Here is a 10,664-nt window from a genome sequence, read left to right on the forward strand (position 1 = left end):
ACATTTATCTTCTAATCCCCAAAACTGCATCAAAAGCTAAAAATATGAATAAAAAAAGCCTAACTAATCAACGGGTATCTAATGTTTCATGACTTCCAAGTGTCCCTGTTTAATTTGACCAGTCCCTCTATGGCCCCATATCTATGTGTCTCTCTTTCATTTCTGATGTCTCTCCTTTCTAGGAGCGCCATCATATTCTGTGGCGCTGTACAAAGGGTGGCAAGATATAACAAGTAGCGCATCACAGCACTCAACATCAATTTGACGGCAGATAATAAACATTAGACCCATCTAGTCTGCCCACCCCCAGTCTGCCTTCTACCCATTCCCAGTCTACCCACCACCAGTCTGCCATCTACCCACCCCAAGTCTACCCACCCCCAGTCTGCCTTCTACCCATTCCCAGTCTGCACACCACCCCACCCCCAGTCTGCCATCTACCCACCACCCCCAGTCTGCAATCTACCCATCCCCAGTTTAACCAACAACCACACCCCTAGTCTGCCATTTACCCATCCACAGTCTACCCACTGGCCCAACCCCAGTCTACCCAGCGGCCCTATCCATGAACAATAAGATTTTTGGAAACAGTCTGAATGGGGGGGGGTTAAGGGGTGACACTGAGGCAGTGAGCTCGTGGGGACGGGGTGATGGCTGCCATCGGCAGCCAGTTGGTACTGAAATCCAAAGGATGAGGGAGGTCACATAAAGAGAGAACAGACAGGGCCCTTGGGGTAACCAGACTGAGCGGGGAGAGGGAGCGTTACTGGGAAGGGAGAGGGGATGAGAACCAGGAGAGAGCGAGTCACGGAGCCTAAGAGTGTGAAGCTCGTGCTCCGCGGGTTTAGTAAGAGGGTCCAGAGCGGAGCCCAGACTGAAGAGGGCCAAGCATTGCCATAAGGGTTTATACAAGCCGTCGGAGACGCTGGGAGGTGAGAGGAAGCAGATGGGGGTCTTACCCACGTATGACCCACCAGGCTTTATCAGTTATGAACCACGTGCAGAAAGGGGTATGATAACATCTGAAACTCATGCCAATGACATCATCATAATGCTACCGATGCAGTTAATGACATCACACCAAAGAGTCATAGAACATGAAACTAATCTGAACCAGGCCTATATATAGAAACTTTTTCTGCCTGTGTTCCGGCCGCAGCGGGTGATTGATGGTTTGGCCCAGTGGCTTATTGATCTGCTGACGCGATGGGGCACTGAGATTAATTATTACTATTGAACATATTGAGCTGTAACGATAGGCCATCATTTTCACAATTGGCTGGTTAATGTAGCTTGAGAAGCCTCGTCATTTCCCAGGAGGCCGCAGGTGAGGGTGGCGGGACCCACCTAGGCCGCTCGCCTACAGCACAGCTGTTACAGAGGGTCGTACGTTTTGGCCTCCATGGGCCTCGTCAGTAGGAGGCTGCTGTCTGTTCTCAGTTGAGTTGATCTTCGGCAATCTCTCAGAGTTCACAAGTGTAAGGGAGAGTCCAGATGTGCGTGGAGGGATCCCAACCGGACCCCGCGGACGAGGCCCACGGAGGCTGAAACGTATGTTCCGGGTTGTTGGTTCCCTCGTGCGGGGGTAATTTGTCTTGCCTTTTGGGTGCACACCGTGGGGCAGGGTATTAAGCGGCTGCCTGGTTGAGTTGTTCTTTTAGCATGCGATGGCTCCTCATCACGCAGGAGAAGCGCCACTTTCATCTCTATGGCACCAGCAGACGCTGTAGTGCTGTACAGCGCTGCACCTTATGAATGCCGGAGTGCGTCATTGATCCGTCTTGCGGCTCATCAAAGCACCAGCAGTGCAGGCAAACAGCGAGCGGCCGCCGTCATCCGTGAGGCAACACGTGGACGGCTTACCAGGCGTGTTTAACCCCCGCAAAGCTCTGCTCTGGGAGCAAAGTCAGCTTTGTAAACCAATACATTAGGTGGAGAGGGCCCGGCTCGCAAGCTTACAATCTGGAGGGATTCATAATATTGGCAGCAAATCAATAATGAACACGGTTTGCTGTCATAACGTCCAATTATCGGAATAATCAACCAACAAGGGACATGAGGGACCCCCCCGGCAAGATGTATGTCCCAGCGAGCCCCGCAATCAGCCAAACCCTCCTCATGTCTGGATTCAGGCAAAGCCATGCGTACCGAGACCACCTCTCAGGGGGTGCTGCCAGCAGGGCCGCAAGATGACGCGTAAATCATCTGAATGGCGTGTTTCTCTCCTGGGGCCGGAGCATTTCTCTCCCGGATGGTGTTTCGGGGGTCTGGCTCTTTCCTGGGTGGTGCGTTTATCTCCTGCATTGTGTTTCGGGGGTCTGGCTCTTTCCTGGGTGGTGCATTTCTCTCCTGCATTGTGTTTCGGGGGTCTGGCTCTCTCCTGGGTGGTGTTTCGGGGGTCTGGCTCTCTCTCCTGGGTGGTGCGTTTATCTCCTGCATTGTGTTTTGGGGGTCTGGCTCTCTCCTGGGCGGTGTTTGGGGTCTGGCTCACTCCTGGGTGGTGCGTTTCTCTCCTGCATTGTGTTTTGGCTCTCTCCTGGGTGGTGTTTGGGGGTCTGGCTCTCTCCTGGGTGGTGTTTCGGGGGTCTGGCTCTCTCCTGGGTGGTGTTTCGGGGGTCTGGCTCTCTCTCCTGGGTGGTGCGTTTCTCTCCTGCATTGTGTTTTGGCTCTCTCCTGGGTGGTGTTTGGGGGTCTGGCTCTCTCCTGGGTGGTGTTTCGGGGGTCTGGCTCTCTCTCCTGGGTGGTGCGTTTCTCTCCTGCATTGTGTTTTGGCTCTCTCCTGGGTGGTGTTTGGGGGTCTGGCTCTCTCCTGGGTGGTGCATTCCTCTCCCGGGTGGTGTTTTAGGGGTCTGGATCTCTCCTGCATTGTGTTTTGGGGGTCTGGCTCTCTCCTGGGTGGTGTTTAAGTGGCACCTTGTGTTTTGGGGGGCTGCTGGATGAGGAAGTGAGTCTCGGAGAAACGTTGTGTTTACGCACGTAATATTTGGTGCCATTTGCAGATAACGCTGGCACCGTGGCCCTTTCCTGCAGTTTGTGCTCATGCCAGGATCCCTCTCACCATTGAATAAACTGATGATCTCATAATGCAGATATAGATCTTGGCCGATCTCTAACGCGCTCTCTCTCTGTCTCATTCATTTCTTCTCCCTCTCTTTCAGTCCTGCTATCTGGGCTGGCCCTGGGGCCGTCTGGCATCCTGTGCGAATCCCTAATACAATGCCCTATACGCCCACATAAAACAGCGGCCCCTTAAGGGCCCCCGATTTCTTCCCCAAGAAGCAGCCGTGCTCCATTGCGCGCCCCCCAAAGTCTAATAAACAAAGGCAGGTGATACACTCTGCGGCTGCATCCCTAGAACCTCTCAGGATAACGCGGCCCGGGGGGATAAGGCGGCCCCGGGGGGATAAGGCTTGAAAAGTGGTGAATGATATCGCGGCTCCCCATGTGTGGCCCTTTGGCATGCGCAGCGATACTGTCGTATTGGGGACGTGGCGATGTCCCGGCCCGTAAGGGGCATTTTATTCTCAGGTATTCCCTCTACCAGAACGGGGCCCTCTAAAAGTTTTCCCTGATTGACTGGGCATCTGGGCACATGTCCTAGAGGTAGTCTGGAGGATGTTGCCATCTCTGCCGGTTCTGTTTAAGCAAAATGAATGTGATTAATTCTGCACACACTCCTATCACTCTTGGCCAAAGAAATGTTCATCTAGAAATGGTTGATGGGTTTCCCACCTGACTGGGTTACCCCAGGGTGAGTAGAGCCAAACCAGGAGAGGCCTGTCACTGATTTTCAGCTACCGGGCCCACGCAGGGTTAACATCAGTCATATAAGCAGCCTGCGGCCCCACACAGGGTCAACATCGGCCGTATAAGCAGCCTGCGGCCCCACACAGGGTTAACACCGGCCGTATAAGCAGCCTGCGGCCCCACACAGGGTTAACACCGGCCGTATAAGCAGCCCACGGCCCCACGCAGGGTTAACACCGGCCGTATAAGCAGCCTGCGGCCCCACACAGGGTTAACACCGGCCGTATAAGCAGCCCACGGCCCCACGCAGGGTTAACACCGGCCGTATAAGCAGCCTGCGGCCCCACACAGGGTTAACACCGGCCGTATAAGCAGCCCACGGCCCCACGCAGGGTTGGCACCAGCCGTATAAGCAGCCCACGGCCCCGCGCAGGGTTAACACCAGCCTTAGCAGGTTTTTTCAGTAATTGAGGGTCTGGATCAGTAATTATTCTGTGGGAGTCGGGGAGGAAATCTCATTAATTAGCAGCTGAATTGTGGGCCGAGCGTCTTCACGAAAATAAATCTTATACAGTTTCTCCAACCATCAGACACTACGGAACGCTACGGATTCTGCTGGCGCTATACAAATCAGCGGCAGTGCGGTTCACCGTGTGATCAGCGGCAGTGCGGTTCACCGTGTGATCAGCGGCAGTACAGATCCAAGTAAAAAATATTTTAAAACATTTCTTGATAAAATGAAACAGTTAAGCAAAATAAAAATAAAATGAATTAAACCAACTGCAATGATGTCACCATGACATCGCAAGCGGTACCATCCCATTCCAAGAGAGATCATGTAGGTATTTAAAGAGCTCACAGGGATCTCCAGTCAAAAAAAGATTCATAATAATAAAAATAAATTGTGGCCCAAACAGCACTTACCCCTCCCACCAGAAAAGTCACCCCTTCTTTGCCCCTATCTAGAGTTGTTAACAACAATAACTATAATAATACTACTACTAATAACAATAACTGTAATAACACTGTTACTAATAATAACTGTAATAATACTACTACTAATAACAATAACTGTAATAACACTGTTACTAATAATAACTGTAATAATACTACTACTAATAACAATAACTGTAATAACACTGTTACTAATAATAACTGTAATAATACTACTACTAATAACAATAACTGTAATAACACTGTTACTAATAATAACTGTAATAATACTACTACTAATAACAACTGTAATACTACTACTAATAACAATAACTGTAATAACACTGTTACTAATAATAACTGTAATAATACTACTACTAATAACAATAACTATAATAACACTGTTACTAATAATAACTATAATAATACTACTACTAATAACAATAACTGTAATAACACTGTTACTAATAATAACTGTAATAATACTACTACTAATAACAATAACTGTAATAACACTGTTACTAATAATAACTGTAATAATACTACTACTAATAACAATAACTGTAATAACACTGTTACTAATAATAACTGTAATAATACTACTACTAATAACAATAACTGTAATAACACTGTTACTAATAATAACTGTAATAATACTACTACTAATAACAATAACTGTAATAACACTGTTACTAATAATAACTGTAATAATACTACTACTAATAACAATAACTGTAATAACACTGTTACTAATAATAACTGTAATAATACTACTACTAATAACAATAACTGTAATAACACTGTTACTAATAACAACTATAATAATACTACTACTAATAACAATAACTATAATAACACTGTTACTAATAACTGTAATAATACTACTACTAATAACAATAACTGTAATAACACTGTTACTAATAATAACTGTAATAATACTACTACTACTAATAACAATAACTGTAATAACACTGTTACTAATAACTATAATAATACTACTACTAATAACAATAACTGTAATAACACTGTTACTAATAACTGTAATAATACTACTACTAATAACAATAACTATAATAACACTGTTACTAATAATAACTGTAATAATACTACTACTAATAACAATAACTATAATAACACTGTTACTAATAATAACTGTAATAATACTACTACTAATAACAATAACTGTAATAACACTGTTACTAATAACTGTAATAATACTACTACTAGTAACAACTGTAATACTACTACTAATAACAATAACTGTAATAACACTTACTAATAACAACTGTAATAATACTACTACTAATAACAATAACTGTAATAATACTGTTACTAATAATAACTGTAATAATACTACTACTAATAACAATAACTGTAATAACACTGTTACTAATAACAACTGTAATAATACTACTACTAATAACAACTGTAATACTACTACTAATAACAATAACTGTAATAACACTGTTACTAATAACTGTAATAATACTACTACTAATAACAATAACTGTAATAACACTGTTACTAATAACTGTAATAATACTACTAATAACAATAACTGTAATAACACTGTTACTAATAACTGTAATAATACTACTACTAATAACAACTGTAATACTACTACTAATAACAATAACGGTAATAACACTGTTACTAATAATAACTGTAATAATACTACTACTAATAACAATAACTGTAATAACACTGTTACTAATAATAACTGTAATAATACTACTACTAATAACAACTGTAATACTACTACTAATAATAACTGTAATAACACTGTTACTAATAATAACTGTAATAATACTACTACTAATAACAATAACTGTAATAACACTGTTACTAATAATAACTGTAATAATACTACTACTAATAACAACTGTAATACTACTACTAATAACAATAACTGTAATAACACTGTTACTAATAATAACTGTAATAATACTACTACTAATAACAATAACTGTAATAACACTGTTACTAATAACTGTAATAATACTACTACTAATAACAATAACTATAATAACACTGTTACTAATAATAACTGTAATAATACTACTACTAATAACAATAACTATAATAACACTGTTACTAATAATAACTGTAATAATACTACTACTAATAACAATAACTGTAATAACACTGTTACTAATAACTGTAATAATACTACTACTAGTAACAACTGTAATACTACTACTAATAACAATAACTGTAATAACACTTACTAATAACAACTGTAATAATACTACTACTAATAACAATAACTGTAATAATACTGTTACTAATAATAACTGTAATAATACTACTACTAATAACAATAACTGTAATAACACTGTTACTAATAACAACTGTAATAATACTACTACTAATAACAACTGTAATACTACTACTAATAACAATAACTGTAATAACACTGTTACTAATAACTGTAATAATACTACTACTAATAACAATAACTGTAATAACACTGTTACTAATAATAACTGTAATAATACTACTACTAATAACAATAACTGTAATAACACTGTTACTAATAATAACTGTAATAATACTACTACTAGTAACAATAACTATAATAACACTGTTACTAATAATAACTATAATAATACTACTACTAATAACAATAACTGTAATAACACTGTTACTAATAATAACTGTAATAATACTACTACTAATAACAACTGTAATACTACTACTAATAACAATAACTATAATAACACTGTTACTAATAATAACTATAATAATACTACTACTAATAACAATAACTGTAATAACACTGTTACTAATAATAACTGTAATAATACTACTACTAATAACAACTGTAATACTACTACTAATAACAATAACTGTAATAACACTGTTACTAATAACTATAATAATACTACTACTAATAACAATAACTGTAATAACACTGTTACTAATAATAACTATAATAATACTACTACTAATAACAATAACTATAATAACACTGTTACTAATAACTGTAATAATACTACTACTAGTAACAACTGTAATACTACTACTAATAACAATAACTGTAATAACACTGTTACTAATAACAACTGTAATAATACTATTACTAATAACAATAACTGTAATAACACTGTTACTAATAATAACTATAATTATACTACTACTAATAACAACTATAATAACACTGTTACTAATAATAACTGTAATAATACTACTACTAATAACAACTGTAATACTACTACTAATAACAATAACTGTAATAACACTGTTACTAATAATAACTGTAATAATACTACTACTAATAACAATAACTGTAATAACACTGTTACTAATAACTGTAATAATACTACTACTAATAACAATAACTGTAATAACACTGTTACTAATAATAACTATAATAATACTACTACTAATAACAATAACTGTAATAACACTGTTACTAATAATAACTATAATAATACTACTACTAATAACAATAACTATAATAACACTGTTACTAATAACTGTAATAATACTACTACTAATAACAATAACTGTAATAACACTGTTACTAATAACTGTAATAATACTACTACTAATAACAATAACTGTAATAACACTGTTACTAATAACTGTAATAATACTACTACTAATAACAATAACTGTAATAATACTGTTACTAATAATAACTGTAATACTACTACTAATAACAACTGTAATACTACTACTAATAACAATAACTGTAATAACACTGTTACTAATAGCTACAATAATACTACTACTAATAACAATAACTATAATAACACTGTTACTAATAATAACTGTAATAATACTACTACTAATAACAATAACTGTAATAACACTGTTACTAATAATAACTGTAATAATACTACTACTAATAACTGTAATAATACTGTTACTAATAATAACTGTAATAATACTACTACTAATAACAATAACTGTAATAACACTGTTACTAATAACTACAATAATACTACTACTAATAACAATAACTATAATAACACTGTTACTAATAATAACTGTAATAATACTACTACTAATAACAATAACTGTAATAACACTGTTACTAATAATAACTGTAATAATACTACTACTAATAACAACTGTAATACTACTACTAATAACAATAACTGTAATAACACTGTTACTAATAATAACTGTAATAATACTACTACTAATAACAACTGTAATACTACTACTAATAACAATAACTGTAATAACACTGTTACTAATAATAACTGTAATAATACTACTACTAATAACAATAACTGTAATAACACTGTTACTAATAACTGTAATAATACTACTAATAACAATAACTGTAATAACACTGTTACTAATAACTGTAATAATACTACTACTAATAACAACTGTAATACTACTACTAATAACAATAACTGTAATAACACTGTTACTAATAATAACTGTAATAATACTACTACTAATAACAATAACTGTAATAACACTGTTACTAATAATAACTGTAATAATACTACTACTAATAACAACTGTAATACTACTACTAATAATAACTGTAATAACACTGTTACTAATAATAACTGTAATAATACTACTACTAATAACAATAACTGTAATAACACTGTTACTAATAATAACTGTAATAATACTACTACTAATAACAACTGTAATACTACTACTAATAACAATAACTGTAATAACACTGTTACTAATAATAACTGTAATAATACTACTACTAATAACAATAACTGTAATAACACTGTTACTAATAATAACTATAATTATACTACTACTAATAACAATAACTATAATAACACTGTTACTAATAATAACTGTAATAATACTACTACTAATAACAATAACTGTAATAATACTGTTACTAATAATAACTGTAATAATACTATTACTAATAACAATTACTCTAATACTGCTACTGCTAATAATAACAATAGTACTGCAACTACTAACAATAACTGTAATAATACTACTAATAATAATTGTAATAATACTGTTACTAATAACTGTAATAATACTGTTACTAATAACTAATAATACTGTCACTAATAACAATTACTCTAATAACAATTACTAATAATAACTAATAATACTGCAACTACTAACTAATAAAAAGGTACTACTAATAATAACAGTAATAATGCTGCTACTATTACTACTACTAACAATAACTGTAATAATACTGCTGCTACTACTACTAATAATAATAACAACTGTAATAATACTGTTACTAATAACAATTACTCTAATATTGCTACTACTACTAATAATAACCAATAATGCTGCAACTACTAATAACTGTAATACTGCTACTACTAATAATAACAATAACTAATACTGCAACTACTAACAATAACTGTAGAAAAAAGGTACTACTACTACTACTAATAATAATAACAGTAATAATACTGCTACTAACATTACTACTAATAACAATAATAATACTGCTACTACTACTAATAACAATAACTAATAATACTGCAACTACTAACAATAACTGTAGAAAAAAGGTACTACTACTACTACTACTAATAATAACAGTAATAATACTGCTACTAACATTACTACTAATAACAATAATAATACTGCTACTACTACTAATAACAATAACTAATAATACTGCAACTACTAACAATAACTGTAGAAAAAAGGCACTATTACTACTACTACTACTAATAATAATACTGCTACTAATATTACTACTAACAATAACTAATAATACTGCTACTACTAATAATAACAACAACAACTGTAATAATACTGCTACTTCTACTAACAATAACTGTAATAATACTGCTACTACTACTACTACTAACAATAACTGTAATAATATTGCTACTAATAATAATAATAACTGTAATACTGCTACTACTAACAATAACTGTAATAATACTGCTACTACTACTACTAACAATAACTGTAATAATATTGCTACTAATAATAATAATAACTGTAATACTGCTACTACTACTACTAACAATAACTGTAATAATACTGCTACTAATACTACTACT

The sequence above is a fragment of the Spea bombifrons genome, chromosome 3, assembly GCF_027358695.1.
Source record: "Spea bombifrons isolate aSpeBom1 chromosome 3, aSpeBom1.2.pri, whole genome shotgun sequence".
Lineage (NCBI taxonomy): Eukaryota > Metazoa > Chordata > Amphibia > Anura > Pelobatidae > Spea > Spea bombifrons.